General features: G+C 40.4%; 1 long non-coding RNA gene across 3 annotated transcripts in view; it reads right to left on the reverse strand.

Annotated features, from left to right (window-relative positions):
* Positions 1-1,480: 1,480 nt before the first annotated feature.
* The window catches only part of LOC111748921 (uncharacterized), a 52,483-nt gene continuing 26,577 nt past the window's right edge, over positions 1,481-27,386 (reverse strand). For 2 of the 3 annotated variants that reach the window (XR_010322698.1, XR_010322696.1), the window contains 2 exons: positions 18,903-18,957; positions 1,481-9,473 (listed from right to left, as the gene is read on the reverse strand). This is a non-coding gene — a long non-coding RNA (uncharacterized LOC111748921). The remainder of the gene's footprint in view (positions 9,474-18,902; positions 18,958-27,386) is intronic. The other variant, XR_010322697.1, reaches the window with a different exon arrangement.

Raw genomic sequence — 27,386 nt, forward strand, 5'->3', positions numbered from 1 at the left:
TATATAATGTGTGTATGTATGTTGCTATTATTGTTAGGTGCCATTGAGTCAATTCCAACTCATAGTGACCCTGTGTACAACTCCTCGGTCCTACACCACCCTCACATGTATATATATACACACACATTTATATATAGATAGATATATAGATATGGGGCAGTGGTTAAGAGCTCAGCTGCTAATGAAAAGGTTGGCAGTTCGAAACCACTAGGTGCTTCTTGGAAACCCTATTAGGCAGCTCTACTCTGTCCTACAGGTCACTATGAGTTGGTATCAACTAGACAGCAATGGGTTATCCTTATCTATCTAAACCCATTGCCATCTAATCGATTCCAACTCATAGCAGCCCTGTAGGACCGAGTAGAAATGTCCTATAGAGTTTCCAAGGCTGTAATTACAGAAGCAGACATCTTTTTCCCATGTCTGGTGAGTCTGAACCACTGACCTTTTCCCCTTGGTTAGCAGCTGAGTGCTCAACCACTGTGCCACCAAGGCTCCACTTATATATCTATATCTATATACGTATCACATAGCCCTGATTGCACAATGGTTAAACGCTCAGCTGCTAACTGAAAGGTCAGCAGTTTGAACCCACCAGTAGCTGCACCAGAAAAAAGACCTGGCAATTTGCTCCCAAAAAGATTAAACCAAAAAAAACAAACCCACTGCCATTGAGTCAATTGTGACTGATAATGGCCTATAGAAAAGAGTAGAACTGCCCCACAGGGCTTCCAAGGCTATAAATCTTTACAGAAGCAGGCTACCACATCTTCCTCCCATGGAGCGGCTGGAAGGTTCGAACCACCAACCTTTTGCTTAGCAGCTGAGTGCTTAACCACTGCACCACCAGGGTTCCTCCATAAAGATTACAGCCTAGGAAACCCTATGGGGTAGTTCTACTTTGTCCTGTAGGGTTGCTATGAGTCAGAACTGACTTAACGGCACACAAGAATAACAGCATATATACATATATATATATGAAAATAATTCCCAAAGGCAGACACGAGGGTAAAAACTAAGAAATAAAATAGAAGATCAAACTGGATTATAAATTGTGAAGACCATGAATAAGAACAAAATCACTGAACTTAATTTATAAAAACAAGTAGGTTAAAGAAGCCTATCATGGAGAAAAATGACTTGATCTTACTTGTGGAGAAAAAAAAGAACGTTCAACATGGGATTTTGGAAAGATTTTAATGCAAAAGTGTAGATGCTGAAAATTCACAGGTAAAATACATTCAAAACTTTTTTTTCTTGTTTTAGTATAATTTTGATTGCCCACATTCCACAGACTGTGTAATATATTTATGTATATGTGCATGTATACACACATGTATATACCATATTTTACACAAATAACGTGCACCTTCTACATTTTTTTGCCAACTGCTCCCTTCCCACACCAGGTATTTTTGTATGCATGCTATGCTAGTTTCTTTTTACAGCAACAGGTAAAAAAAAAAATTGGCATAGCAGTATTTACAAAAATACCTCACGGGGGGAACAAGGAGTTGGCAAACAAACATAGAAGGTGCACGTTATTTGTATAAAAATGTGTGTATGCAGTAACAATGTAAAAAGAAAATATTAATGAAATTTTCACCATAAGATTTTATACAGTTATAGTCTATCGACTGTACAATTTTTTTGGCAATTAGAAGACATTTTCTCATTTTGGTTATGCTTTAAAAAATAATTGCATTAGCTAGAACATACGTTAGCTTAGAAAGTCAGGTATTCTTTTTGTTTAATAAATGACAACTTTAGACTTTTGGCTCTTGGTTTCTTTTTTTTTTTAATTGCAGTTATCCCACACTGAAGTTGGCAGGAAAACCAAGTAGATGGTTTATAAACACAGATAAAGTGCCTTAGAGTAAACAACACATTATGAGAACACCCAGCAATTTAACTGCTGAAATCCAATGTAAGCAACTGGTGTCTGCTCTATAATCGTATCCTCCCCCATCCAAGGGTGCTGCTCTCTGTGTGTTGAAGGTGGTGCCGAAAGGGTGTGGATCAGGCGGGACCATGACCCACCCCACAGACAACGGGAAGATTGTTAGCTCTGCGCCTCTCTCTTACCCAGAGAGCCTGAACTAAGTTGGAATTGGACCTGTCACAGGGAGGGTTTTCTCAGCTTGCCTTTGGCAGTGATGGCTGCTACGCTCCAGACTACAAAGTCACACTTTTCTAGCCTCTTCTCTGTAGGGTGAGGAATACATGTTTCTAGACAAGGCTCCTTTGGCACTTTTCAGTGCTTCGTGAACAAAGACTCTCCCTGCTTCCTTGTAGGAAAATCTCAGAATCGATTGTCACACCTAAAAGAGATTTGAATGATAATCTAATATCTAAGGTCATCTGATATAAAAGAGATTTGAAAGATCACTAAATACACATATCACCTAATAGAACCCTTTTGGTTCTAGGTGAGGAACCCAAGTCCAAGGGATTAAGAGGAAGCTGTCCTTGTGACATAGGGGTCAGTAGTAGCAGTGGGACCAAGATCAGGGAGCCTGTTTCCTGACTCCCACTTCAGTGTGCCTTCATCACTCCAGGTGAACGGCCCACCATCAGGAGGCCATCTAAGAGGGGTCACTTACAGGGGAACAGTTGGAGTCACACTGAAGGAACCACATTCACTCTGCACCATGATCTGAGCTGAGTGTGAGCAGACCAAAGTGTCTACACACAACACAGAACCTCTGGGTTCTCAATACTTCATTCACTTAATTGCATGAGGCACCCACATCTGAGGCCCTTTGGTATGAATTCTGCAATGGGGAAGCTATAGGGAGAATTTAAAAACAGATGCACTTACTGTTTATTTTTACACTCCTAAAAAAAAAAAATTTTTTTTTTTAATTCAGACCTCAGAGTCCCTGGGTGGTGTTAATGGTTAACACACTTGGCTGCTACTGAAAGGTTGGAGGTTCAAGTCCACGCAGAGGTACCTTGAAAGAAAAGCCTGGCACTCTACTTCTGAAAAATCAGCCATTGAAAATCCTATAGAGCAGAGTCCTACTCTGATGCCATAAGTTAGAGTCGACTTGATGGCAACTGGTACTGGTATTAAAGACCTCAAACCCTCAGGGCCCAGGACTAATCTTCTACCACAACAAACCCGTTGCCTTCTAGTCAATCCCAACTCATAGCAACCGTATAGGACAGAGTAGAACTGCCCCATAGAGTTTCCAAAGAGCAGCTGGTACATTCCAACTGCTGATCTTTTGGTTGGCAGCTGAGCTCTTAAACATTGCTCCACCAGGGCCCCAGGTAGAGGATAGAGATCTACAAGAAACTGCTGAATCATGGCAAGCTAATAAAAAATATAGATAACTGCACTCTACTCCAAGAGATATGAGTTCAGTTGGTCTTGAATGAAGAAAGGAATCTTTTTTTTTTTAATAGGCCATTTTTAAGACAATTTTAGATTTACAAAAAAATTGAGGAGATAGTACAAGAGAGTCCCAAATACCCCACACCCAGTTTCTCCTATCATTAACATCTTACATTATTATGGTACACTTGTCACAATTAATAAACCGATAATGATATATTATTATCTAACCCGTTAAAAGCAAACCTGTTCCCGTTGAATTGATTCCGACTCATAGCGACCCTATAGGACAGAGTAGAACTGCCCCATAGGGTTTCCAAGAAGCACCTGGTGGATTTGAACTGCCAACCTTTTGGCTAGCGGCCATAGCTTTAACCACCACGCCACCAGGGTTTCTTTATTAACTGAAGCACTGGGTTGTTTTTTTTTATATATATACTTTATTTGGGAAACCCTGGTGGCATAGTGGTTAAGTGCTATGGCTGTTAACCAAAACATTGGCAGTTCAAATCCGCCAGGCGCTCCTTCGAAAGCCCACAGGGCAGTTCTACTCTATCCTACAGGGTCGCTATGAGTCGGAACCAACTCAAGGGCAGTGGGTTTCGTGTTTTGGTTTTATACTTTATTCAGATTCCCTTAGTATTTGTCTAATGTCCTTTTTCTGTTCCAGGGTCCCATCCAGGATGCCACATTATATTTAGTCATCATGTCTACTTAGAGTCATCTTGGCTGTGACTATTTCTCAGACTTCTCTTGTTTTTTATGACATTGACATTTTTATGAGTACTGCTCAGATATTTTGCAGGATGCCCCACTATGGGACTTTTTCTGATTTTTTTCTCATAATTAGATTAGGTTTATGGGTTACTGGAAGGAAAACCACAAAGGTAAAGTGTCATTTTCATCATATCATATCAAGGTTACATACTATCAACATGATTTATGACTGCTGATGTCGACCTTGATCACCTGGCTGTGGTAGTGTTCGTGAGGTTTCGCTGCTGTAAAGTTACTTTTTCTTCCCCCTTCCTTTTCTGCACTGTACTCTTTGGAAGGCAGTCACTATGTGCGCCCCACACCTAAGAGATGAGAAGTGGAATTTGTTTTTTTGTTTTGTTTTTACAAAACAGATTTTGGTCCACACTTTGAGAAGCACTGGTTGTATACTAATCATTTTAGGTTAACATTTAATACCTATCATGAATTGATTGTTTCTTTTCTCATTCCTGGATTCTGAATTCAAGGTTAAATATCATAACAGCAACAAAAGTAAATGTAGTAACAAACATAATTTAAAAGTACCTTCACAAGTAAAAGTGCTCTATGCAATAACATTTATGCTTTACCACTTTTTAAAGAGGTAAACCATGTCCAAAAAAAAAAAATTTAGAAAGGTGTATATGGGTCATGGGACCTGAAAATAGTTTGTATCTTTCTTGAGCATCGTGTACTCTGCTGAAGTGAAAGATGAAGGAAGCTGTAATGCTTGCAGGCTTGCTAAGCTCCTAAGAGATTTGCTTTTGCAAATACCTCTGCTTTTCTTGAATTATGTGACTCTTCTTGTGTCCACATTGACAGCTGCCTGCCATTTGGCCAAGAAGTTGATACAATTTGTCAAGTGGTAATTGACATCTCTCATAGAGAGGTGCACAGCCCTCAAGCGAACAAGGCTTTAGTTAGCTGCCGGCAAACTTGGCTTCAAGTGTTCCAAGTAAACAGACTAATTGGGAGGACCAGTGTATTTGCTCTAGGGTGTGGGGCAAGCATTGTTTCCTCGTAGCTACTGCAGACACTGAAGGTCCCCCAGCTCAGCAGTTACTACAGTATGTTGTAGTAAGCTGCCATGGAGTCAGGTCCCAACTCATGGCAACCCCATACAGAATGGAAAAAAATGCTGGCCCCATGATCAGTTGCAGATCAGACTACTGTGACCCATAGGGTTTTCACTGGCTAATTTTTGGAAGTAGCTTGCCAGACCTTTCTTCCTAGTCCATCTTAGTTTAGAAGCTCCGCTGAAATCTGTTCAGCATGAGAGCAACACACAGGGACAGATTAAGGCATGTAAGGCCCCTAAACACTGATAATTGTTTATCCCCTCCTCTGCTTACTCACCCATTCAAGTCAGGCATGCTATATATACACGTGTATATATGCTTGTATGTGTGTGTCTTAGCTATCCACGATGTAACTTCTTTTTAAAATGCAACTATAATATCAGCAATTGAACACAGAAGTGGAATATGCCACTTTAGCACAATGAGATGAACTGGGTTATAAAATTTTTAGTGGATGTGGGATACTAAGGTTTTTACTATATACCACATTTTCTACAAAAAGAATATTCGACATAGTCTATGACAAGGAAAACAAGTCAGTGAACTTAGTTGTTTCAACAATCAATATAAAATTCTGTTGATCTTCCAGAACAAAAAATTTTCTTTCACCAATTTTGTTTTAAATGGGTCTTACTTCAATTTTGATGCTTGTTTCATGCTACATGCTATGATTATAAATGAACAAATGAAAAAATGCCATAAAAGAAAATTTAATGGTCAGAAAACAAATATTGCAACAAATTACTATATTTTATTTTTAAATAGATCTCTCATCTCTCACACGTTATAATTAAAAATGTTCCTTTCTATTCTTTGCTTTTACAAATTCTACAATGATTTCATCACATTTAAGCTGCCAAACAATATCTATTTCCATACATAATAAGGATAATGAATAGAGTCTTTCTTGAATCTTTGTTGTATGCTGAGGCTTTCTGAGTCTCTTTAGGAATGAAAATGAGCATTCTGTTGTGCAGTTGGTGATCATTAGTCAGGAATACGTGTAAAGCATTTTCAACATTGGGAACTATGCATTGTGTTTTATCTTCTATTATGGAATCATACGTGCCTACATGAGTAAAATTTGTCTTTCCCGAATCTATAAACTTAGCTCTCATGTGAGAATGAGATTGTCGTACTTCTCTGTAAAGGGTTATATTTAACTCATTGGGATAAGCCTGCACTAATTTCTTGGATTCTTTCATGAATTCATCAAGTATATTCATGCCCTTTGTTGCTTTCTTGGAAGACAAATTCAGAAACATACTTATTGTTGCAAAACAGGAACATACTTTGCACAATAAATATTGAATTTTGTGTCCTTTTAATGAGACTAATACCTTGTTTATTAGCATATCTAGAGTAATATCAAGCACTGCGTCCCCCACAACAGACAATAAAAAAGGAAACTTGCTTGATGCATAAATTCAAACTTTCATGTTAGATAAATATTAATATTTCCAGTATTTTTGGACATTTGCCATGTTAGTATTACATTAAATTATTACCCATGTTGGTATTATATTAAATGCACGCTAAATTGCATCCACATTTATGACAAACATATTTTCAGTATTTTTTGATTGAACTTTAGATGAAGGTTTACAGAACAAACTAGTATCTCATCAAACAATTAGTACACACATTGTTGTATGACATTGATTAACAACCCCATGACATGTCAACACTCTCCCATCTCAACCCTGGGTTCCCTATTACCAGTTTTTCCTGTTCCCTCTTGCCTTCCAGTCCCTGCCCCAGGGCTGGTGCGCCCCTTTAGTCTTGTATTGTTCCATGGGCCTGTTCAATCTTTGTCTGAAGGGTAAACCTCAGGAGTGGCCTCATTACTGAGCTGAAGGGGTGTCCAGGGGCCATGCTCTCAGGGTTTCTCCAGTCTCTGTCAGGCCAGCAAGCCTGGTCTTTCTTTTTGAGTTAGAATTTTGTTCTACATTTTTCTCCACCTCTGTCTGGGACCCTCTATTGTAGTCCCTGTCAGAGCAGTCAGTGGTGGTAACTGGGCACAATCTGATTGTACTGGACTCAGTCTGGCGGAAGCCATGGTAGATGCGGTCCCTTAGTCCTTTGGACTAATCTTTCCCTTCTGTCTTTAGTTTTCTTCATTCTTTTTGCTCCTGAAGAGGTGAGACCAGTGAAATATCCTTGATGGCTGCTCACAGGCTTTTAAGACCCCAGATGCTACTCACCAAAGTAGAATGTAGAACATTTTCTTTATAAGCTCCGTTATGCCAATTGAGCCAGATGTTCCCTGAGACCATCCATGGTCCCCATAGCCCTCAACCCAGCAATTCAGTTCCTCAGGGAGTTTGGATGTGTCTATGGAGCTACCATGGCCTTGCCTTGTACAGGTTGTGCTGGCTTCCCAGTATTGTGTACTGTCTTACCCTTCACCAAAATTACCACTTATCTTTTGACAAACATTTTAAAGTTATAAGTATTATCGTTTATAGAACTTGTGACATAACTCTACATAAATTCTATACAGTTAAAAAGCAGCTTGATTGAATTCATTGCAACGGTCAACTTATTCGAATTACCCCCCTGTCCTTTTTTTTCATGGACTGAATTATATCCCCCCAAAAATGTGTGTATCAATTTGGCCAGGCCATGATTCCCGGTATTGTGTGGTTGTCCTCTATTTTGTGATTGTAATTTTATATTAAAGAGAATCAGGGTGGGATTGTAACACCACCCTTACCCAGGTCACATCCCTAAGCCCATGTAAAGGGAGTTTCCCTAGTGTGTGGCCTGTACCACCTTTTATCTCTCAAGAGAAAAAAAGCAAAGAAAAGCAAGCAGAGATGGAACCTCATATCACCACGAAAGAAGCACCAGGAGCAGAGCACATCCTTTAGGCCTGGGGTTCCTGCGCAGAGAAGCTCCTAGTCCAGGGGAAGATTGACAAGAAAGACCTTCCTCCAGAGCCGACAGAGAGAGAGAAAGGCTTCTGCTGGAGCTGATGCCTTAATTTGGACTGCTAGCCTATTAGACTGTGAGAAAATAAATTTTTTTTTGTTAAAGCCATCCACTTGCAGTATTTCTGTTATAACAGTACTAGATGACTAAGACACTCGCTTTTGAGTGTCATCTGGGACTGGAATTCCCACTGGTTGTTCACCAGGATGTGTGCGAGAGCACAACCTTGTGTTTGTATCCTGGTAAAGAGCATTGCTGGCCCTCCTGGCTGGAGTTGCTGGATCAGCAGACGTGGACGTATAAGACAGTCCTCTAAAAACGGATCAGAGACCTATTGTCTATTAATCTAATTCACCCTTGCCCGGTAACCACTCATGTTGGATCCAATTGCATATTGAGTGAATGAAACAAGAGTTATACTTGGCAGCCCACCTCCATCTCTTGTTTATTGGAAATAGTACACTCCCAAGAGATCCACCAGGATAAGGAGTTTCAATTACATAGGATGATAGTGCATAGCAGACAGATGTCAACAAAGGTGTTGAAGTGGTAGGAGCCTCATAGCTTAAACAACCCTGTGCACGGGCACTCTCTTGACCCTGCGTGAACTTTATTTCTGGCCGGCATATTCTCAAGCACTGGAGCTGGTATCAGTTTCATTTAGTGCCCTGCCAGTTCCCTTCCACCTCGGTGCTCACTTTTCCTTGTGTCCTGTATCTTGGCATCTATGGATCTTTGCTTTCAAGAACTGGTGCCGCTGTTTTGTTGATGCCGTAAGCCTATGCTTACCTTGCTTGTTGGGTAATTTGTCCTGGTAATACACAAGCCTGACAGACAGGGGGTCGTTGTGCACGAGCTGCAATGGTCAGGAATTGTGCCTGGGTCTCCGGCATGGAGGGCTAGGGTTCTACCACTGAACCGCCGCTGCCTCATTTACTAAAGTATGAAGCATCGAATTACAAAATCTGCCTTTTTTTTTTTTTAAAAGATGGATTTTCAAAGTGTATATCCTTTTAACCTGGTCTGTTTTTAATTGCAGGTCATTATACCTGGGCCAAAAACTTGTTATTAGAGTGTCAAATTTCTCCCAATTTACTGTATTGGTAGTTTCATTAGAGCACTTATTGGAGTACATCAGGTTCAAGGAAGATATTGTTTTTAGGTCCTATGACCCATATACACCTTTCTAAATTTTCCCTTTTTTTGACATTGTTTACCTGTTATCAAGCAGTCCTGGTGACACAGTGGTTAAGCGCTCAGCTGGTAATCGAAAGGTCAGTGGCTCGAATCCACCAGCCGCTCTGCAGGAGAAAGATGTGGCAGTCTGCAGCCTCAGAGACCTGATGGGGCAGCTCTACCTGGTCCTATAGGGTCACAGGGAGTCAGAACCAACTTAGTGAAAACGGGGTATTACCTCTTATCTTTATTTTATTAGAGCACCTGCCTCATATTATAGATATTAGGCCACTCTCTCCACCTGGATTGAAAGCCACTGAAGGGCAGGAGGAGACCCTGGTGGCATAGTGGTTAAGTGCTATGGCTGTTAACCAAAAGTTCGGCAGTTCGAATCCATCAGGCGCTCCTTGGAAACTCGATGGGCCAGTTCTACTCTGTCCTATAGGGTCATTATGAGTTGGAAACAACTTGACAGCAACGGGTTTTTACAGAGGACAGGAAAAACAGCATGTCAGCACTGGTCTGGCTCTGAGCTTTATAGATACACATCTCAGTGCTAGCAAACTTTCCACAGCAGGTGTTTAGACTGGGGCCACCTGAAGTGTTCACCTCACATCTGCCCTCCTGGCTCAGCGTCTTGACACAGGAGGAAAGGTGGGCCTAGGTTGGAACCCTGGCTCTGGCATTTATCAGCACATGACATTGGGCAAGCAGGTTACTGAAAAGTTCCAAGCTCAGTTTCCTTAGCTGTAACAGGTAGATACTAATGGTACCTTCCTTTCAGGCTCATTGTGGGAATTAAGTTGTTGTTAGTTGCCTTGGAATAAATTCCAACTCATGGCAACCCCACGTGTGTAGAAAACTGCTCCATACGGTTTTCAAGGCTGTGACCTTTCAGAAGCAGATTGCCAGGCCTGTCTTCTGAGGCACCTCTGGGTGGGTTGAAACAGTCAGCCTTCTGGCTAGTAATCAAGTGCTTAACCATTTATGCCACCCAGGGACTCCAGAGATTGCTTACTTTAAGCACTTTAAGACAGCTGCTGAAAAGTGCTTGGGAATTGTTAGCTATTACTATTTTTAACCAAAAAGTTAGACAAAACAAAAAATTACACTATTGTGAAATCTTAAAGCAAGGAAGCTTGAGATAATGTTTGTCAGTGGCAATCAACAATCTGAATAATAGTACCATGTAATAGAACAATTCTTAGCCAGGGAAGAGCTCATCCAAATCATCTGGAGAACTTTCTCAAAATTCTAAATTGGAATCCATGTGATATGGTCTGGGCAATCCTATTCTGAAAAACAGCTCACCAAAAGATTCCGATAAAAACTCCCAGTTAAGAGTGAATCAGATATCATAGGCATGGCGAGGGTACCAAGATTATAAGACAGGTCCCTCCTATTGTGGGCTTTATGATTTCATCAGGTGAAACAAAACATATACATGAAAAGTTAAAGAAGAAAATAAGCAGTACCACATACTAAGAAGAGCCAAATAAATGATGTCCAGATAATGGCAGACTAATCCCTTCACAGGGCCCTGCAGGTGTAGCTGCTAACCAAAAATGTCCGCAGTTCGAATCCACTAGCCACTCCTTGGAAACCCTATGGGTCAGTTCTACTCTGTCCTATAGGGTCACTGAGCTGGAATCAACTCGACGGCAACGAGTTTGGAGAGTCAGTGGGGTTAGTGGACAAGGAGAAGCTGAGAGGAAACTTGAGACAAGGTTCAGATGGTGGAGAAGACAGGGGTGGTCCCCTCTAATCACAGTGTCATTTTCATGTCACACTTTCAAACATGCAATACTTTCCTGAACCTTGACCAGATCATCTTCTGCAAGCTGCAAGCCTCTGGGAGGAACACTTGGCTCCAATCGATCAGTTGATCGTTGTCAATTCTGACTCATGGAGAGTCGACTCAGAGTAGAGCTGAGTTCCAGAGGTATTTTAATGGTTGTGAACTTTCAGAAGGAGGTCACCAGGACTTTCTTCTGAGTCATCTCTGGGTGGGTTCAAACCACTAACCTTTCATTTAGTAGCTCAGTGCTCGTTTGAGCCATACAGGGACACACACACCCTCTGCTTCATACCCACCTATTTATCTCTCTCATCCAAGATTAGATTTGTTCTTTCCTGTTCTGGGTTGTAATCTTCACTCAGGTGTCTCTAATTGGACTTCATTTCCCAGATAGTTAAGGGAAAAAGATTAGAGAAGAAGAAGAATGGCAAAATCGAGTTATTTCATTATTTTCTAAAGATAAATGCAGAGAACTCTTAACACTCTAGTTAAGAGCTGGAGCCCTGGTGGCACAGTAGTTCAGAGCTCAGCTGCTAACCAAAAAGTCAGCAGTTTGAATCCACCAGAAGCTCCTTGGAAACACTATGGCCTCTAGGGTGTCTATGAGTCAGAATCAACTCTCAATGGCAACTGGTTAGGTTAGAACTTTACTAGATAACCTGCCTGAAGAGAAGCTATGAGAAACTCTCACCTTTAGGACACTTATTTGCTTTGTGGAAATGACCCTCGGGCAACATTTCCAGGAAGGTGGTGCTGAGGGAGCCTGGGACCTGTAAGGCCCCGCGGAGCCACAAGGCACCTGGCTACAGATGGAGGCTCCTGAGACCAGTTAACAAGTTGCTGCTCATTTATAGAAGTGCCCATTTTAGTGGTCTTTGCAATTGATCTTTTTATTCCTATATATTTATTTTCTTTTCAGATTCATATTTGTGAGCAAGAGGTAAGTCATAGAGTTCCCCTGAGAAAAAAATGGTTTGTTTTCTTTTTTAGCTCTCTATTTGAAATAGAAAAAAAATTCCAATTATTTATGTGTGAAAAAGGCCCCAACAAATGTCTTTGTTGTCAGTAGAGAGAGCTCATAATTGACTTTCTCTGTCCATGTTTTCGGGCAAAGCAAAGCGTTTTGTCACTGGAGACTCAGGGAGTTTCCTTAGAAAAATTGTCTTTAATCTTTCAGGAGCTAACTAAGAGAAGGAGAAGGAGGAAACTAAAAAAAAAGTATATAATTATAAGATATTTCTTCTTCTCTAGCTCAATAATCCTACCTTTATCTTTACGAACTAATGAAATAACTCAATTTTGCCATTCTTCTTCTTCTCTAATTTTTTCCCCTTAATCTTGCTTTCCTTTCCCTGGAATAATGAAGGGCTTCCTCTGAATACTCTTAGGGAGGACAGACCCTTTGCAGTCAGATCCCGACTCAGGCTTTTCTCAGATGGGATGTTCTCATTATCTGCATTCAACAAAGTCACACTGAAGATTGATAGGGCTATAAAAAATAGTGAGTTAATATTCTCAGAGATAGTTCTATCTGAGAAGATTAGCTCATTAACACAAAGGAATGAATCTCTGGGGACTGGATTTATCCCAGGTGGTTTTGGTCAGACAGGCTTTTCCATCTGATACAAATGTAACCACGGTAAACTATGTCTGTGACTAAGGCTGTCACCATCCATCTTTCCCTTGGAGTTCCTTCATGACTGACACTGAGATGGATAATGTAGTCAGGCTTGTCTACAAACAGCCTGCTTGGCCTGAAGATGATCACTTAGAACATTCTTCTCAGTGGAGACATGGCAAAGCCATTTGTAAGCATGTGTTTGTGTCTTCCACTGATTACATAGCAGGGATGGGAGATTAAAAGTTTTTTTAACTTCCTGGAACTCAGAAAGTACCACTTCAGTGTTTTATAGGTTAAAAGATTGACCAATCCATGGTCAGTTAGTCAGCTAATGGTAAATGACAAGGCTGGAAATGGAAACAGACTCTAAACCCCTTTGTTCAACTCCTCATATCACTCCTGGGCTTTAATCTGCTTATCTTTCTGAGACGGTTGAGAAACCAGAAAAGGGATTATATGGGTCCCAAGGTCCTTCCTGGGTTTATGACTTTTACTGCAGGGAAAGTCTCATCAGGGCTATGACAAATTAGTCAACATTGCCCCACCCAAGGGTGACAGGGCCATTCTGCTTTCTTTATTTAGGGTGATGGGGCCATCCATCCCTTTTGAAGAGTACAATATTGGATATACAAACACACAGATTAGAATCTATGTTCATCATAGAAAAATAACCAATGGGTAATTCAAACTTGTACAATATAATGATAAAATTGTGCCAGTGGCACTTTCAAAGGGTCTATACAGTAGGGGAAAAGCTCTGGAGAGGCAGTGGTGAAAGCAATCTACTAACTGAAAGGTTGGCAGTTCGAAACCAACAGTGGCTCCTTGGGAGAAAGACATGGCAGTCTACTTCCTGAGAGATTTACAGCTTCAGAAACCCTATGGGGTCGCCATGAATCAGAGTCAACTCCACGGCAGTGGGAAGGCAGCAGGGGAGGAGCCCTGGTGGTGCAGTGGTTAAGCACTTGGCTGCTAACTGAAAGGTCAGCAGTTAGAACCCACCAGCCCATCAGAGGGAGGAAATGTGGCAGTCTGCTTCCCTAAAGATTACAACCTTGGAAACCCCATGGGGCAATTCTACTCTGTCCTATAGGGTCGTTGTGAATCAGAATCAACTCCGTGGCTGTGGGTTTTATACAGTAGGGGTAACAATCTGGTTGTTAGCTGACCATGGGGATTATGGCTGTTTCCCCCTCCCCCAGCCCACTACCAGCAGCTGCCTTGGCAGCCTCCAAGGTAGGCTCACATCAGGCTCACAGGAGTTGCGCTGTCCATTTGCTGCTTGATAAAGAGCATCGGCCTTGGAATGTGGGTCCTTGCTGTCTTTGGAGTCAGAGATCTTATTTGAAATAGCCTATTTTTTTTTATCTCCCCTCCCTCATATGTGATCTGGTTTACTCACATTTACCCTTTGAGCTTCAGATCAGCCTCTCCAACTCCTCTTACCTTCCTTGGGTGTACCACCCACTCCCACACATGACTCACTTCACATCTTGTGCTTGTTTCCGCCTTGTGAGGTAAAATTACTATTATCATCTTCATTTTACAGAGAAGGAAACTGAGGCACTGAGCTGGTGTAGTAGTGACATTGGCTTGAAACAGGAGTCAGATTTAGAAGTTGATTTAGGAAATAATATTGGAGTCATTATTTCCTGTCCTTGAGCATAGAGAATGTGACCCAGCTGGAGCTGGGCTCACAGGGCTCACAGGGCTCACAAGGACACATCAACTGGGCCCTGAGATAAAGACAATAGAATAATCTTGGAAAATGTCTTTTAGGGAACCTTTCCCATAAAAAAATAAATAAATAAAATTTTCCCCATAAGTCAGAATGCAAGACTTTCACTCTTATCTTCTTTTATTAGCATTTAATGACTAGACCAATGAAGACCCTCCTGAAACCTGTTCCAATGATTGTTAAGAAAGATGACTCAAAATGTAAGATCACGGTTTCTAGCCAATCTGTGAAAAGGTTGAAGCTATCAATGGTTTTGCCTATTTGTAATGTTGACATATACTCTGTAACCTTCCTTGGACTCGGGCTGACATGGCTGTGGCAGCGTGCTTACCCATTTTCCCATTCTTGCTTATTCTGTAATATTGCCTCGGATTCGGGCAGACATGGCTGTGGCAGCGTGCTTGTCAGCTTCCCTCTTTTGCCTTTTTGAATATACGCCGAATAAAACTTTCTTTTTGCTTTACTAAACTTTGTGATTTTTTTTCCCCTACAACAAAGTGGAAGAAAGGGCAATGAGGCTTTGGAAAACAAGGAAGCTAACCCAGAGGGCAAGAAAGGGAATCAAAATTCTTCCTCTTGCCTCTCCCTCATAGCAAGACCCACTTTGCTTAGGGACCTGGAACTCAGGATTCTTGAAAAGATTCAGTCCGTTAAGAAATAACTGAAGGCGCTTCTTTTCTGTTGCTCAGCCCTGGGTTAGAGATGAGGGTTAGAGAATTTGTACCGTCCACAGGATTCTCATGATACCTTCGACAAGTGTATCACAGGAGACCGGCTGGCATATGTGCTGCTAGGCTGTGCCTTGTGTTCTCAGTATTCACCAGAGACGTGAGAGGAATGTAGCAGCCCTTCAGTGATATTTTCCCCAATAAGCGTCTCTAAAATATACATTTGTGAATTTAAGAATAAAACCACCACACATCAACCTGTATGTGAAACTAAAATTGTACCTGATCCATGGTCCTCTCATATTAAATTAACATGCACAACTTTCATCTGTGAAGTACTGGAGGTGATTCAACTGGTAAATAAATTAGCCTTTTCCTGTGCATCACCTCTTATCGGATGCTGACTCTGCCACTTACACACTGTGTAATCTGCGCTCCTTACTTAAGCTTCCTGAGCCTTACTTTCCTTCTCTATATAATGGGGATAATCGTTTCTGCTCCAAAACTGGAAAAGTTAAATGAGTTAATACGTATAAACTGCACAGGACAGCGCCTAGTCCATAGAAACATTCTAATGTTCTGTTATTATTGTGTCATTTAGGAAACATACATTTATTTAGCATCTCAGTATCTTCCAGGCACTGTGTTAAGTCCTAGGAACACATAAATGAATATTTTCCATATTGAACTCTCTGAATTGTTTAACATTTTTGTTTTCAGATGATTTATGAAGATATAAACAATGCTGCCAGATAATAGGAATTAGAAGTAGATAAGACAGATAAGGCCAAGGGAGGGGGCAAATGTGGAGGCAGGAAAACTCCTTCCCTGAAGGGTCACATACTTGTTTAGGGTGGGCCACCAATCTGGCTCTGGACTTCCCTGCAGCCAACAGGAAACTGCAAAGTTGAAAAAGACAAGATTTCCAACCTCAGGGAGCTCTGAGTCTGACTGAGGAAACAGATGTGTAAACAAACAATTACAGTGCAATGTGACAAACGCAAAAGTGGAAGTTCTCTAGGGCCGGTTTTGCAGAGGAAGTGATACTTGAGATGGGTCTTAAAGGGTGGAAGGAGTTGTAGAGAACATCCAGGAAAGGACACAGCACATTCAAAGACCTGGAACCTTGAGGAGCACGGCTGTCAGTTTGGAAAATGTGGTAAAATCGGCTAGTCTCATCAAAGAGGCTGTGGAAGGCATGGAGGTCCTTGATAAATATGTTTTCCAGTGAAATAATGAAGGGGTTCACAATAAGTATACATGGCAGCAAGAACAACACACACCAAGCCTCAAAGAAATCAGAGTGAAATTGAGAAATCAGGCAAAATAACAAAGAAAGAAAAGAAAAGGAAACCCGAAAACTCCACCTCTGTTCCTATTTGCCCTTTTTCATTTGGATTTCCTCAGGAACGTGCTTGAAAGGAGAGGGTTCTATGCTTAAATATATAAATATTAAGCAATTCACAATCATCTTGAAAAGCAACTGGCAGGTTAAAATTTTGAAATTGCCTGAGATCATTAGAAATTATAAAATCCCATACTCTTGTTTTAATTTAGGGGAAATAAATAAATTGCCAAAATTGCAGTAGAGCTGGGATGAGACCCAAGTTTTCCTGTTGTCATCTTGAGTCTCTTTCTAATTGACCACGTCGATTGTCCCAGTTCAGTGGCAAGGCTTTGCGATCTGATGTATTTCTTTAAAAATGAAGCTATGACACATGGCCAGGAACTGGAAAGAGTAGCTTAAATCGGTAGGATTAATGCAAATTCCAAGGGTCAAAAATATTTTTTGCAAGATGTAAGAGGTTATTAAATACAAGAAAAACTCTAAAACCAGTTGCCAGAGTCAATTCCGACCCATGGCAACCCCATGTGTTGCAAAGTAGACTTGAACTGCATAGAATTTTCCAGGCTATGACTTTTTGGAAGCTGCACACCAGGCCTTTCTTCCAAGGTGCCACTAGGTGTGTTCCAATTGCTAATCTTTCTGTTGGTCGTCGAGCACTTAACCCTTTGTACCACCCAGAGACACCTAATGCAAATTCCAAAGGTCAAATGTATTTTTTGCAAGATGTGAGAGGCTTTTAAATACATGAAGAATTCTATAGAGGTAGTTATATCTCACAGTAGAGAAAACTGTAATTGTATACATTAATTTTTTTTCAAAATTCTTCCAGAGTGCCATAAATACATACTCATATCTATAAGTATCTGATTAGAGGCTAACTCGTTTTCACTGAAGAAACAAATTCCTGAAACTTGACAAAAGTTTTCCATTTGCAAATTGTATCACAATAGCCCCCACTGGCTTAAATTGTCTTCATGGAAATCCTTCTCTCAGCAGGGAATCCTACATGGTGGGCTGTTCCCATCTGGCTCTCAATCAAGTGGTTCATCATCTATGAACATACGTTTCAGAGCATTGTGATGGCTCTATATTCAAAGGAACTCTTTGTTGAATTCTTTTAAGTAAAGCAAAGATGTCCTTTAAAATATAAATAAGTACTCTCCAATTGTACTCTTTTGAAAGCTCTATTTACATACTCTGTCTTGCTTTGTTTTGTTTTCTTTAAAAGGGGTCACTTGTGTTTTTTTTAAAGCTTACTTGATTTTCATGGTGTGAATGACTCGCACGTACTATCCTGTGTCCTTGACCAGTGATTTAAATTGTACAGCACCTGCTCTCTGGGTCCAGCCAGCCCCTGCCTCCCAGGACTACGCTGTAGCACAAAAGCCCCTGCTGCCCAGGGGGCTGTCTTTCTAATCCCAGGACAAGGATCACTACTTATCATCTTGGTACCCCAGTCACTACTTCGTATCTGACTCGAGAAGCACTCAATGAAAATTTGGTGAATACCTTAAAGGATAAATGGTGGGGGCTGGGTCAATGCCATTAGGAATGGGATGCAAATCTTTGACAACCCCCAACTTCCTTCACTGCACCCCTCAATCTTACGGGTGTTTTCCCTCTCCTCCTTGAGATATCAATTATACACTGCTCAATATCTGTCCAAAGGCTTCACTTTCGTTCTTCATTCTTAGAGATTTTAAGACACAATACATTATTATTAGCCATATTAATGGATGCTACTTTACGACCCTTTCTGTTATCTTATCAGGGCACAAACAAGCAAGAATTGTTACTGGGACTTACACCCAATGAAACCGAGATTCAGGAAGACAGGCAATCAGTATTTAGTGCCACACGTCTTATGTGTGCGTCAGTTATGCTCCTATTCCTCCTTTGCCCTTTGCCCACCCCACAGTGTCACCATTCTACAATAAAAATAGTAGCTCTAATTCCACACCTTTCTTTCACCCCAAATTAAAATACCAATAGCTTGTCTATGTTCTTATGATAAGGTGATTAAGCTTCCTTTCAAATCCAACATCTATCCCCTCCCAAGTTATTCAACCCCTCTGAATTTCAGTGGTCAAATATGTAAAATTGTTGTTGTTGTTAGGTGCCATCAAGTTGATTTCGACTCAAGCAACCTCAATCCAGAGAAGAACTGCCCCATAGAGTTATCTAGACTGTAATCTTTACAGAAGTGGATTGCCAGGGCTTTCTTCCGCAGAACCACTAGGTGGATCTGAACCACCAACCTTTCATTTAGCAGTAAGTGCTTAACCTTCTGAGCCACCAGGATTCCTTTCCATAATCTTAGTCATATTTAATTTCTTTTTACATGGATCATGTATACATGTATTATCTTTGTAATTAAAAACATTTTAAAGCAAATATAAATAAATAACGTGATGATTAATTGAGACAGCATATGTGTAAAGTACCTGGTGCAGAGTAGGCTCCAAGTGTTTGCTCTCCACTTCTTCGCCTGGCAGTTTGCTTACCTAATTAACAAGAGTAATGGGCTTCAGTACAATATATTTGCTCTAAAAGAATCATAGTAACTTTCTAGTTGGTGGGAAATAAGCTAGGAGGCATTTCCTCTTATCCACTCACCGCCTTCCCTGCTGGGAGAGGGAGGCTTGGGAGCTGCAGGGCTCCTCTGCCTGAGGGGAGGGGCTCTCTGGGGTAGGACTGATCTTGAGCAAAATAGCAAAATGGGATAAGATGGCCTTTGGTGTCCCTTCCCTCTCTGAATGCCTTCTCACATTTGGGTTTTTCCATTTCACTCATCCCACCCACTTTCCTAGATCCTACATACTTACATACTCTCAGACTAAGTATTGTCTTAAGTTCATTTTTAAGGCTAATAATTCTATTGTATTAAGTATCCTCTGTGCCAAAAAAAAAAAATCCTTGGCTTCAAATAATTTTTAATAGGTAATGATTATGGTCATAGAGCTTCAAGACTCATTCTTTTTCAGAAGGAATATATCCTCATAAAATTCAGGAATGTACTGTAGCTTTTATTTAACATAGATAATTTTCCTGATGTCACCACCCCGGGATGGCAGTCAGGAAGGCCTACTCTGCTACATCCTTGGGCCGGAAATTTTACTGATGCTTCCATGGCATTATGACTTCCATTAAATAATGAGGCCACCCATCTTTCAAAGAATACGGAGACACATAAACACACAAGTGTTAATAAACACACAAGTGTTAAATGCATGCTCGAATGTGTGCGCGCACACACATACACACATTAACCCTGAAATGACACATCCTTCCTCCTTTATAATTTACAGTATACATTCCTTTTTTTTTTATTCCTAAAAATAGAAAGGTGAAGGAGGGAAAGGATTTTTTTCTATTGGGTTGTTTTCTAGAGACCGTCCAATTTGCCATATCTCTGATGGGACAATGCGGTGCTGTTGATTTCTACCTAAACATTATATATCTAAACTTTATAGATGGTATATTTTTATATATACATGACCTAAGGATAACTTCTCCAGATCTAAGAAGAGTTGGGTCGTTGCTATTCTTTGTAGTTTCTAAATGCAGAAGAACTGGCCCCAAATTTGTGAACGGCTAAGTCTGCCTTGTCCAATATGATAACCACTAGCAATAAGGAAGACTGGTGGTGAAACGGTTAAGCACTTGGCTGCTAACCAAAAGCTTGGTGATTCTAACTCACCCAGTAGTTCCGAGGGAGAAGGACCCGGTGCTCTAAACCCTAGAAGACCCTATGGGGTAGTTCTACTCTGTCACATGGGGTCACTATGAGTCGAAATCGACTCAAGGGCACCTAGCAACGTCAGCAGCAATATGTGGCTATGAAGCACTTGAAATATGGCTAGTCCGAATAAATATAAAACTCTAAGTATTAAATGCACAGTGATTTTTGAAGATTTAGTAAGAAAAAGAAAATGTAAAATATCTCAGTATGAATTTTATATTGATTAGATGTTGAAATGATAGTTTTTTAGATATATTTAGTGAAATAAATCATTTTATATTAAATATATTTATAAAGAGCCCTGGTGGCGCAGTGGTTAAAGTACTAGGCTGCCAACCATGGTGACTCCATGTGTGTCAGAGTAGAGCTGTTCTCTGTAGGATTTTAAATGGTTGGTTTTTCAGAAGTAGATTGCCAAGACTTTCTTCCTAGGTGCCTCTGGGTAGGCTCAAACTTCCAAACTTTTGGTTAGCAGCTGAATGTGTTAACCTCTTACACCACCCAGGGACTCCACTAGAAAATAAATTTCATATTAATGAAACTTTCTGGACTGCTAACCCACAGATGTAAAAAAAAAAAAAAAAAAAAGTAACTAAAAATTCAAAATGGAATTGGTCTCCTCCATCATAAGCGAAGCCCTGTATGAAGGCTGTTTCAGCTTTTCTTCTCAAGAACTGTCAGTCCTTTGGGTGCTATTGCCGCAGCGGCATGAGGGGGCCAGGCTGGCAGTTTATGAAGTGCCGGAGAATCTGGCCAGCACCACTCCTTGGAAAAACTGCCACATCTCATAGAGTGCCTGAGAAACTTTTGGTTAACCTCGGAGGTTATAGTTCAGCTTTAGTTTATGGCTTCCCCACTGTTCCCATCCTTTCCTCCTCCCTTCCTTGTGTTTAAGCCCCAAATCTGAGTTATTCTTGCCTCTTTTTCTCTCATTCTCCACTTCCGATCCATCGGTAAATCCTATTCAAAATAATCTAGACAACACCTACTTCACCCTGGCCCAAATCGACCTCATCTAAGTAATGTAAATCGCATTATGCCACTCCTTTGTTTAAGATCAATTTTTTGTTTCCTTGTTTAAGATCAATTTTTTGTTTCCTTGTTTAAGATCATCCAATGTCTCCATTGCACTCAGAGTAAAAGCCTAAGTTCTTACAAAGACTTTAAAACGCCTACAAGATCTACAGCTACCCACAAAATTCTCTGATCTCAATCTGCTACTACTCTCCCCTTGGCTCACTCTATTCCAGCCGTACTGGTCTCCAAGGTGTTCCTCACAACTCCAGACATACTCCTGCCTCAGGGCCTTTGTACTTGCTGTTCCTGTGGCTTAGAATGCCCTTTCTTCAGATATTTGCATGGCTTGTTCGCTCACTGACTTCATGTGCCTGTTCCAATGTGAAATCTACATGGATACCTTTATAAAACACTACCCTCTACCCTCCCCTCCTTACCTAATTAAGTTTTCTCTGTACATCTTATCGACATCTGACATACCATATATTTACTTGTTCATTTGTATATCATCTCTCACCACTAGAACTTTAGCTCCATGATAGTTAGAATATAAACCTGGACATGACTTATAGGCGCTCGACAGATATTTGGTGAAAGAATGTGTCAGATAAATATTTCAAAAATTCACAAATAACTCCCAAATTTCTAAGTGTTTCATAACTGCAATGGCAAAATACACCGGAGATTTTTCCAAGAACCCTGCAAAACAAACCATTCCTTGTAAATTTCTCCCCTTCATTAATAAGCTCATGATTTTGCATTAAAAAGTATTCATGTATACATAGAGGAACCAACCAACCAGTCTGTTGCGATCGAGTCGATTCCAATTTATAGCGACCTTATATAGGACAGAGTAGAGCTGCCCCATAGCATTTCCAAGGAGTGCCTGGTGGATTCGAACTGCTGACCTTTTGGTTAGCAGCCATAGATCTTAACCACTATGCCACCAGGGTTTCTCTATGTAGAGGATATACATGTAATTTCTATGGGAAAAAAAAACCTTCACCAATTTTTGTTCTTTTTTTTAACCAGCTTTGAAACAAACGTTTTCAACAGAATTCATACCTAATTCAGACATGTATTTAGCGTCTACAAGTTTATCCTGTCAATTCAGATTTCCAACTGGGGATGAAAACTTTCTTCATCCCCATTACCAGCATCCCTTTTAGGGGCTTGGCATCTCCAGCCATAGCTCCTCTTTACCCAGTCTATTTGCTCTCTCTGTCTTTCAGAAGCTGTTCTGTGAAACTCCACCACACAGCCCCACACAAAGACAGCATCTGAGGCTACACCACGTGGTATGCTTCCAGGAGTGTTTTCAAATTGCCTCCCTTCTTTACTCATCTCCACCCCACCAGAGTATAGTACAGTAGACTTTCTTTTAATTCCAAGAAAACATTTAGTTCTAAAGAGGAACTTCTTTGTTTTCTTCATGAGGAAGAAATAAGAAATGGAAAAAAAAAAAAAAAGCAATGTGGCCCCATCAAGGTTTCCATTTGTTAAAATTGTTCTGCAGACAGAAAACTTAGGAGCTTTTTTTTTTTAAAACCTTCCCAAAATACGTTTTTACAGAAAATAAAATAAAAATGATTCCCGGGCCCCTCTCATTGCCTTAACCGTCACTCAGGCTTTCTCATTTTATCTCCTTACCACCTTGAGATGAAACAAGCTTATATTAATGACATGTCACTGATCTAACCCCAAGAAGCCTTTATAGACAGGGTTTCTCAATTTGTTCTCTCACTGGATAAACACTCAAAGGATACACTGAGAGGTCTTTTAAACTTAACTGGAATCAACTTATTGGGCAAGTAATGAATCTAATTGTTATGCTAGCTTCCATGTCAGCCAAATAACAGATGTACAGTATAATGGAGAAAGAAAAAAGCTGCTTTTAGATTTTTTGAGCAGGTGCTACATGAAAAAAAAATCACATGGAACTTTTTCAAGTGCATTTGGAAAGAGTTGGAAATTAGCCAGGAGGAAAGTTTTCCGACAATCCCTTGGACATCCAGTTGTGGGCTGGGATTAGGCCCCTGAACAGCTGAAGCAATGAGGACACTGACACCTTGTCACTTCCTCGGCTCTTTATCCCACCCTTACCCTCCAACAAAAGCTCCAGAGATTGCCCTCCCCCCACCAGACACAAACACACACATACACACAGAGTCCAGCTGCCAGATATGGCTTTCAGAGAATGCTAGACACCGTTGAGTCTCAGTCCAGGGTGAAGGCAAGTTACCATGGTTCTCTGGCTACTATTGTGTTCAGTGCATCAGGGAATGGAAATAAGTGTGCACATGTTCTAAAAGGCCCTTTGGGAATGATCAGTGGGGCTGCATGGACGACACAATGGCAGGCTTTGTTGCAGAGAAAGGAATTGGTCTGGCAAGCAACAGCAGCCCTGCTGGACGTGGGGTTTGTCTGCAAGGGCAGTATGGGAAAGCCATGTGCAGGCTTTACAGAACGTCCTCATTAAGAAAAGTAGGGCATTTAGCGTAATTAAAAGTCATCCTGAAGACATCAGGTAAGAACCTGCTGTTTTTAATTAATTGCTTCTATGATCCTGTGACTTTAAAGGGGTGCCGCTCTCCCCTCTCACCTAAAACCAGAAAGGTTTAGGATTACTCCCGAGACAAAAGTCAGTCAGCTGGGGGCAAAACAGGGCATCTGAAGAAGTTTGAGAAAGACAAAAGAGGAAAGACTGAAGGAAAAGTGTGGGAGAAGGAGAAGGAATTAAGATTTATAAACAGGCACTCGTCTATAATCTGTTGAAATAATCCTGTTCTCTCTGCATGTGCTGTGCTTTAACGTACTCACATCCAAAACCCAATCCCCACTGACCGGCATCCTGCCTTAATATAGAAATTATTTGGGGAAAAAATTCCCATAGAGTCAAGGTTAACAGAAAACAGCTGGAAAGTAAACTATGAGCCATATGTCACAGACTTCTCCAAGTACATAGATTTTTTTTTTTAACTCTCTTTTGAAACATCAGCATGTTCAGAGCAAGCAGGATGGATCAAGGACTTTACATGGGCTTCATGTTCATGAAAATAAATAAGATGAGGATGATATAATTGTGTCTGTTAGGCAAAGAGGTGCAGGACTAAACAACGCGAGAAATCCTTTCTAAAGTGCTTTTTTCTTCCTCATTTATAAAATCCCCAGCCTAAATTATCTAAATAATTACTACGGCTCTCTGCTTGTCTTGTGTATAGTTTATAGATAAAGACATGGTACATTTTAAGGAATGCTTTTATTTAGACATTAGAAAATATAAAGTACATTGTATAAACCAGTACTGCACATTAAAGAAAATTTGGTTGAACGCAAGGTTAAAAAAGAATAACAGCCCTGACTCACTGCCTAAGTCACATTTTTTTTTAATTGTGAATTTTCCTCTATCATTTTAAATGTAATGTTTAAGTTTGTATTCTGCTTTTCTCTTAACATAATATCACAACTATCTTCCTATGCCATAACTGTATATTGGACATTCTATGCAAAGTGCCTGAAAATTTTACCTCCCTCTTTTCAAAAGCCAAAGAGCTTTCACCAAGCCCGCACCTCTCCCTGTGTGTGTATGTGTGTGGGAGAGAGAGAGACAGTATATGCATGTATGTACGCACGCACACACACGCGTGCAGTCAGGCTCTGTGGTGTAATGTATATGATTCTGCTACCATAGACTGATTCATAAAAACGGGGGATCTTGTGCTCAATACACACTCTATATTGTATTAGAATGTGTCCAATTTATCAGATTTTCTGCTAGAGATTATAGAAGGTAAGAGTTGGTGGTTGGTGGAGTGATAAGGAAGGAGAAAGACCACATAAAAGGCAATAAAGCAGAAACTGTTAGCAACAGAGCTCATGAAGTAGAAGGTACAGAGAAACTGTGGCTCACTGAGATTAAGCCAGGTTACCTTAATGTATAAACCACTAACAGAGCCAAGAGTCTGCTGCTTGCAAAAAATAATCAAGTCATTGAGCCAGTAGAGATACATCCTTAGTAACAATAGCTAACATTTAAACAGCACATTGTTCTATGTTCTTTACGTGTATTATTTTGTCTAACCCTCCTATCAGTCCTATGGTGTGGGTTCTACCATCATCACCACTTAAAAAAAAATTGGAAAATACAGGACTGTAGTAATTTCTGTAACAAATTACCACAAACTAGATGGCTTAAAACAACAGAAATTCGTTCTCTCGTGGTTCTGCAGTATAGATGTCCAAAATAAAGGAGTTGGCAGGTCCATGCTATCTCTGAAGGCATTAGGGAAGAATCTTTCCCAAGCTTTTTCATAGCCTCTGGTATTGCCAGAAATCCTTGGCATCCTTTGGCTCGTAGACACATCACTCCAGTTCCTGCCTTAGCCATCACATGGTGTCCTCCCTATGTCTCTGTGTCTCTTCTCTTCTAAGGACACGTATTTTACTGGATCAACCACCCACTTTACTCCAGTATGGAGCCCTGGTGGCACAGTGGTTAAGAGCTCAGCTGCTAACCAAAAGGTCAGCAGTTCAAATCTACCAGCTGCTCTTTGGAAACAACTATGGGGCAATTCTACTCTGTCCTTTAGGGTCACTATGAGTCGGAATCGACTCAATGGCAATGGGTTTGTTTGTTTTTTTGCTACTCCAGTATCACCTCATCTTAATTAATTACATCTGCAACAACTCTATTTCCAAATAAAGTCACATTCTGAGGTTTTGGGAAAGACTTGAATTTGGGGGGACACCATTCAACCCAGTACAAGGAGCAAAGTAATTAAATAACTTGCCAAAGATCACACATGGAGTAAATGAAAATACCAGGATTCAAAGCCAGGTAGGCGCATTCCAACACCCACGACTTGACGACTTACCATATGCCTCCCAGTGACTTTTCAGTCCTCTGTGGCCTACAAAGATGATTTCCTGTTCTTCCCTACTTCCACTTTTATATTTATAATAAATTGTTAATACCTAAAGATGCCTGACTGTGTCTCTATCTCTTGCAATCCAAAAGAGCCTCACTCACACAGTCTTTATACGTTTATATGTATGTGTACACAAATTTTAATTATCAATCCAGTGGCTATGTCAGTGTTCACATTTCGTAGAGATAGAAAGTAAATAAGTGGGGCTAAGAGTTGGGCGGAATGAGAAGTGACTATTAATGGCTATGGGATGTTTTTGAGGTAATGAAAATATTCTAATATTAGATAGTGGTGCTGTTTGCACAATTGTGAGTATACTAAAAGGTATGAATTCATATATGTAAATTGAATCTCAATAACACTGTTATTAAAACATTTATGTTTTAACAATAATTTAGTAATTATTATAATTTAATAATTATATATAAGTACTATATTAAAATAAGCCATACTGTGAAGCTCTAGCTTTCATAAGTAACACTTCTCACCTATGCGCATCTTAAGTAGTATCAGACAACTGAAGAACATGTTGAAGGGTCATCTACCTGCTGTCAGGTAACCAACTGCTCAATTCCTAGCAGAGTTCTAAAATCCTGTCAACTTTCAGAATAATTCCAAAACAACGTCCCTTTCATTCTAGTAAAACACCCTTTAATGAGATATTCACAAGTATAAACCTCATGATTTCAGTGAAAAGGAAGGAGCTAATTCTAGTCAAATTAATCCAAAACCCTTATTAAATTTAGTTTTTCATCATTTAAATCCTGGGGAAAATATAATTTGGTTTTACTCTAAGCAATGCTAAAAAAGGGAATAGGGTAGATGTGCTGAGCCTATGATACTACCTACACACTGTAGGGCTGCAGCTGTGAGATCTAAAGTCAACCTGTATTTTGATCTCCACGGAAGAGAGGACAAAAGTTAACTAATAGTTCATCTCATCATTCCCAAAAAACCTGTACTTCACCAGATGGTGTTGCCAGACCTGACACCCACTTCTATTCACACATTTCCACAATGACCAATGATGAGACTATTTCCTATTTGATTGATGGAGAAATATAAGAATAGAAGAGCCACAGTCATGGCCATATACTTTTTTAGTTTAAACTTGTTCCAGCCACCAAAAGCACAAGAGGGACCTTTAAAGAGGTGGTGTTACACATTAGCTTGTTGCAGGACTCCGTTGTCATTTGCTCAGAATTTTTACTATATGTTTATGTTAAGACAACAAAAGAACA

The sequence above is a fragment of the Loxodonta africana genome, chromosome 1 (genome assembly GCF_030014295.1).
Source record: "Loxodonta africana isolate mLoxAfr1 chromosome 1, mLoxAfr1.hap2, whole genome shotgun sequence".
NCBI classification, from domain to species: domain Eukaryota; kingdom Metazoa; phylum Chordata; class Mammalia; order Proboscidea; family Elephantidae; genus Loxodonta; species Loxodonta africana.